Consider the following 6,925-nt stretch of genomic DNA (forward strand, 5'->3'; position numbering starts at 1 on the left):
AGGGAAACCGATAATCGATTATGAAATTCCAGCCGATTCCCATCACTAACCAGCAGTGATATTGGACAAACTAATACGCGTTTGGCTATAAGGTAATGTACTTATTAACTACACAAGGTGCCAGTTACTCTAGCATTCGTTAAAATTGCATAATCGATGGGCCTATTATACCTTTAATTGTTTATAAGAATAATACGAGCTTTCCAGTATAGTAGCAGTGAGGTAGTAAGTATGTTATTGTTAATATATATATATGTTTTAACAGTTTATGTATGTCCGTATGTTTATGACTAATAAATTGTGATTATTGTCTTTAGACTTGTCAGATCTCTAGACTTTAGACTTTACTAGTCACAGATGTAATCTTTGCTGTAACTTATATTGAATTTCTGTTAAAACGGTTAATTCTAAGAGAGTTACAGAGGAATATGGAAATTTTGTGTTATAAATATTGCATGGCAAATGACACGCGATGTAACATGTTACATTTGCTTTTTAGATGTGGTCCAGGACAGTACTGTTGTGGGGAGGATCTATGCTGTGAATATATCTATTCATCCTGGTACATCTGGTACGTTTTGCTCCTGCTGTTAGATGTGTTAGTGTATGTATTCATGTTGTGGACATATATGGGAACAAAGCAAATGGTAATGGATGTGAAATGTAGGACAGCCCCAAATGCTTCTGCCCACAGTGATGTTGATATATATATACACTTGGTGTTTAGACGTGTCAGAGTAAACACTGAAGCAGACCATTAATTTTTTCGTCTATGTTTGTGTTTCTACTGATAGAGAGTGATTTCATCTGCGCAGATGTTAGTGAAAATGAATGAGGGGATTCTGTGCGGTGCAATAGTTGACGAAATATGCGGAAAATAGTCTAATTCTGTGTAACTTAGCAGCTTACAAATTGTGTAGTTAAAATATTTTTTGTTCTGTTAGACTACTTAATTGTTGAATTTCATCCTGTAGTAACTCTCTCGTCTTACAGTTACACATTATCTTGTGCAATTTGTCGTTACGGTCGGTCGCTGTCGCTGCAGTGTGTCTTGGCCTTTACTGTCAGTGTTTACTAATTACCAGCGACAGTGATGTACTATACTAGTTACATTTAATGTAACTACTACGTACTATTACCACTAGTAATAATAATAATAATATAATAATGTATGAAATGAAATAGTCTAAATCAATGAGATTGGAAACAAAATAATAAATAAGATAGACTGCGTGTTGTTGTTGGTGACACAGGCACAGTGGTCGTTTATTACATTGCAATTTACGTAATACATTGCCACTCAGAGCAAATTTTCCTTGAAAAAATTTGATTCTGCTCAAGCACAAAGGTGATAATTCAGATAAGTAAATGCTCGGCTATGCATAGATACCAAGATGGACGTTGATGGTTATGTAACCCTGAATACAAGGTTTAGTAAAAAATGGAATCATTGCATATATTTGAGGATATTACTATGTACGATTGTTCTACGACATGTTATCCTTACTGTACACACTTGGTGATATGCAATAAGTACCGGTAATTATCAGGAAGGTCAGGGAGAAGGAACGGAATGGGTAGGAAAATATGAGAATGTTGGGGTTCTCCGCTATTGTAAATGATAGTACATTCCACACAAAAAATTTGTTTTCCTTTATCTGTCCGATATAGGTAGGTAGGCGAAGATCTTACTTTGTGGTAAAACGTTGTATTTTTAGGGTAGGTAGGCAATTTTATGGCCACCAAAACATGGTATGTTATAGAATAAGCAACCCCCATTTTTTCTCCGAGAGGAGCCAATATCCAGTCTAACGTCCACCATTAGCTTAAATATGAACAAATAAGTGACAAGATGGTTTTACAGAATCCCATTGTGGGAGGGTGTAATAATTTTTTCCAGATAATATAAGAAAACTGCTAGGGTCAACTGATAGTCAGATACATACACATCTCTTTGTTAACTTGAAATGATAATTTAAGAAGAATATACCTTAATGTGTATATATATATATATATATATATATAATTCTTGGTATAAGAGAGTTCCAGCTTTTTAGAACTAGTTTGAACCTATCACTTAGGCTGGTCATATGGCAAGTATTCTGTTCAGACAAGAGCACATAAACTACATCGAAGTTAAAATGATGTATGTTATCATGATTACATTACTTTATATGCATACATTTGTAACAATACTCAGTTGTAATCTTACATAATAAAAGGTTTTAATTCCAGTTCTTGATATTTCAGGTAGCTGCTTACTACTGTGGATGGGATTTGTAAGTATTTTTTGTGTACTGTAAAATTCTGAATATAATTATGTTTGTCTATGTACAACTTTGATAATTGTAATATTTAAAGGCATAATAGGCCCATTGATTATGCAAAATGCAAAGTTGACGAATGCTACAGGTAAACTGCACCTTCTGTAGTTAATAAGTACATTACCTTATAGCCAAACGCGTATTAGTTTGTCCAATATCACTGGCTAATTAACTAAGAAATTGTCTAATTGAAATCCGTAAATCTGGTAATCTGGCGCCAAACGCTAAATTGGTTGCCAAGCAAAATAGCCTCGAATTCGTTAGGTAACGTCACATGTTGCTACGGGTGTTTAGCAGAGAATTGTTTGTCCCGGGATGCTTATATACGACTAATGAGCTAGTAGAATGTATCTCTAGCTGGATGGATTCCACGTTCATCACAATCAGAGCTACTGTTATGTATACAGTTACGGTACTGTACTATCGCTAGCATTGCGTACGGCCGAGCGAAAATGCATGCGTGCGTGCGTTTTGCATGCGTGCGAAAATGTCCGCGTGCAACTATAAATCTGTATCACACCCGTTTCGCAGTATGCGGTTTCGAAACTGTAAACAAGTCAGTCAACTGATTTCTTGGACTGCAGATTTCAATTAGATATTTCTTAGTAACCAGCAGTGATATTGGACAAACTAATACGCGTGTGGCTATAAGGTAATGTACTTATTAACTACACAAGGTGCCAGTTACTCTAGCATTCGTTAAAATTGCATAATCGATGGGCCTATTATGCCTTTAATTGTTTATAAGCAATAATAAGAGCTTTCCAGTATAGTAGCAGTGAGGTAGTAAGTATGTTATTGTTAATAATATATATATATATATGTTTTAACAGTTTATGTATGTCCGTATGTTTATGACTAATAAATTGTGATTATTGTCTTTAGACTTGTCAGATCTCTAGACTTTAGACTTTACTAGTCACAGATGTAATCTTTGCTGTAACTTATATTGAATTTCTGTTAAAACGGTTAATTCTAAGAGAGTTACGAGAGAGAATATGGAAATTTTGGTGTATAAAAATTGCATGGCAATGACACGCGATGTAACATGTTACATTTGGCTTTTTAGATGTGGTCCAGGACAGTACTGTTGTGGGGAGGATCTATGCTGTGAATATATTCTATTCATCCTGGTACATCTGGTACGTTTTGCTGCCTGCTGTTAGGATGTGTTAGTGTATGTATTCATGTTGTGGACATATATGGGAACAAAAGCAAATGGTAAATGGATGTGAAATGTAGGACAGCCCCAAAATGTTCTGCCCCACAGTGATGTTGATATATATATACACTTGGTGTTTAGACGTGTCAGAGTAAACACTGAAGCAGACCATTAATTTTTTCGTCTATGTTTGTGTTTCTACTGATAGAGTGATTTCATCTGCGCAGATGTTAGTGAAAATGAATGAGGGGATTCTGTGCGGTGCAATAGTTGACGAAATATGCGGAAAATAGTCTAATTCTGTGTAACTTAGCAGCTTACAAATTGTGTAGTTAAAATATTTTTTGTTCTGTTAGACTACTTAATTGTTGAATTTCATCCTGTAGTAACTCTCTCGTCTTACAGTTACACATTATCTTGTGCACCTTGAATTACAATGTTTATGCATAACGTGATTCACTGTTGATCCAATGAATTTTTGGGCTGTGTGCATTAGTGATGGTAGTAGAGTAGCTTGTAGACTTTATTATTTGACAAACTCATGTTTGAACACCACAGTCCACTTAAAAGTGTGGCGATCACTGTTGATCTAATGAATTTTGGGCTGTGTGCATCAGTTGTGGTAGTAGAGTAGCTTGTAGACTTTATTATTTGACAAACTCATGTTTGAACACCACAGTCCACTTAAAAGTGTGGCGATTCACTGTTGATCCAATGAATTTTTGGGATGTGTGCATGAGTGATGGTAGTAGAGTAGCTTGTAGACTTTATTATTTGCAAACTCATGTTTGAACACCACAGTCCACTTAAAAGTGTGGTGATTCACTGTTGATCTTAATGAATTTGGGCGTGTGCATTAGTGATGGTACGTAGAGTAGCTTGTAGACTTTATTATTTGACTAACTCATGTTTGAACACCACAGTCCACTTAAAAGTGTGGCGATTCACTGTTGATCTAATGAATTTTTGGGCTGTGTGCATCAGTTGTGGTAGTAGAGTAGCTTGTAGACTTTATTATTTGACAAACTCATGTTTGAACACCACAGTCCACTTAAAAGTGTGGTTTTTCACTGTTGATCCAATGAATTTTTGGGATGTGTGCATGAGTGATGGTAGTAGAGTAGCTTGTAGACTTTATTATTTGACAAACTCAATGTTTTGAACACCACAGTCCACTTAAAAGGTGGGCGATTCACTGTTGATCCAATGAATTTTTGGGATGTGTGCATGAGTGATGGTAGTAGAGTAGCTTGTAGACTTTATTATTTGACAAACTCATGTTTGAACACCACAGTCCACTTAAAAGTGTGGTGATTCACTGTTGATCTAATGAATTTTTGGGCTGTGTGCATCAGTGCTGGTAGTAGAGTAGCTTGTAGACTTTATTACTTGAAGAACTCGTGTTTTTAAAAACACCACAGCTCACTGAAAAGTGTGGTCAAATAATGGGTAGGGTGAATTTTATGATCAAGAGGTTTTAATTTTGTTTATAATTCTACAACAATAATCGTGATAGCAATGCTTTTGGTACAGCTAGTTGTTGTACTAAACCAATTCATACTAATACAGCAGACCTGTTTTAAAATACTTGCATATAATCAGGAGCGTATAATGACAAATATGCTCATTTGTCATTTGTCATTATACGCTCCTGATATAATATAAATAATAGTGCAAAGGGGGAGGTCATGTACCATAGTAATTTTGGCAAGGTAAATTACGATAGATAGTAGTCGAGTGGATCTCGAAACCTTATCCTGTAACTCTATATTTACCAACTCCCCTCCATACATGTATGCACTCTCACATATGCGCACAACAGTATTCTTCATGGACTACATTTTTTAACTATTTGATTAGTAGATAGTACTAGATACCATTAGCATGTGTTATTTATTCAACCAAGAACCTATGTATGAGCTGGCTGTCTAAGACAAATACAAGATAAGCACCTGTATGATTGAGGTCAGAGGTTTTCAACATTTTCAATGAATTAGCCAATGGCAAGGTCCCTTAAACAGATATGATTTTTTCCTGTTCGACTGAATTTGAACCATCGTAGGGTATTTCAGGACGTTTCATACAATAATTCTTACGTGTAGCACTTGCTTCATTTCTCCTCTGAAATACCCAGTCTCCCTGGTGGAATATCTTTGCGTCCGCTGGTTTGAAATAGATTCTGTCTTAGTTGTATCCACCGCGACGAAGTCGGCGGGGATACTATCGTTTCATGTCTGTCCAGTCGCCGCCGCAGCCGTCGCCACAGAGAGGATTTCCCTCTCCACTCTCTAACTCGGCCTCTAACTGTGACCTGCGGACAAACTTCGTAATACTACACAGTCTTGGGAGAAGGTGGCAGGAGTACGCAAAACACCAGGTCACCTCGCGACCTTAGTTGACCTTTACCTTACCCTTGATCACGTATTTCCTTTCCGCTTATAACTCGACCTCCTAATTGACCTAGCATAGACACAATGTGTAATACTTACACATCTTGGAGAAGGTGAGAGTCGTAACCAAAACCAGGTCACTGCGACCTATATTTTACCCTTTACGCTTGACTTGATCATAGTTTCGCCTTCCGCTCTCTAACTCGCCGCAATGACCTAAGTGTTTAGCCCCACCAAACTTGGTAATACCTTACAGCATCTTGGGAGAAGAGTGCGCAGCGTACCAAAAACCAGGTCACTGCGACCTATTATTTGACCTTTACTTGACTTAACATATTTCTTCTGCTGTCTCTAACTGGCCCTAATTGACCTAGCGCCCTCCCAACTTGGTCATACTCTACACATCTCGGGGAGAAACACGGGGGATACATGTAGTTGGCGACAACTGCCACTTTCTAGTTTGACCTTGACATTGACCTCTTGATCATGTATTTCGCTTACCGCTCTAATAGATCGCCCTAATTTACCTAGCGCTACCAAACTTGGTATACTTACACATCTATGGGCAGAATGTGTGTCGGCGTACAAAAACCAACAGTCACTGCGGCTTTTATTTGACCTTGTAACGTGGTTTATTTGCACTGTACCTAAATTAGTCAGTGGAGCTCAGACTATAGATTGTTTAGTCAATACGTCTAGCTAGAGCACGAGCGTCGGTAATCATCTTGTGTGGCTAGCATTGATGTTATAGGAGAATAGTAAACGTGTTTTAGGTCGGCCGTTCTAGGTCATGTGAAATGAGGCGTTAGGACACGTCTGGGAGCAAACGGTCATGTGCGTGCAGATGTTTGTAGAAGTTTTGGTGGGAATATTATAAACAGGAGATGATAAGAGTAGGGAATTCCTGGGTTCTCCGGTCGCGAGAAGAAGCGCACCATGCGCGTGATGGCGTGGTTTTTTGTGTCTCTTTGATGCGTTCCCTTTAACAATACTTTTTCTGTAACCTTTACAGCGCTCGCCAAGTACGAGAATGAAAATCGTAACGCAAG

General features: G+C 37.6%; 1 long non-coding RNA gene across 1 annotated transcript in view; it reads left to right on the forward strand.

Annotated features, from left to right (window-relative positions):
- The window catches only part of LOC106819439, a 5,517-nt gene extending 2,050 nt beyond the window's left edge, over positions 1-3,467 (forward strand). Inside the window, exons 2-3 of the long non-coding RNA XR_001395426.1 lie at positions 2,251-2,279; positions 3,394-3,467. This is a non-coding gene — a long non-coding RNA (uncharacterized LOC106819439). The remainder of the gene's footprint in view (positions 1-2,250; positions 2,280-3,393) is intronic.
- The last annotated feature ends 3,458 nt before the right edge of the window (positions 3,468-6,925 follow it).

This window comes from Priapulus caudatus, unplaced genomic scaffold, assembly GCF_000485595.1.
Source record: "Priapulus caudatus unplaced genomic scaffold, Priapulus_caudatus-5.0.1 Scaffold3444, whole genome shotgun sequence".
Classification (NCBI taxonomy): Eukaryota; Metazoa; Priapulida; class Priapulimorpha; order Priapulimorphida; family Priapulidae; genus Priapulus; species Priapulus caudatus.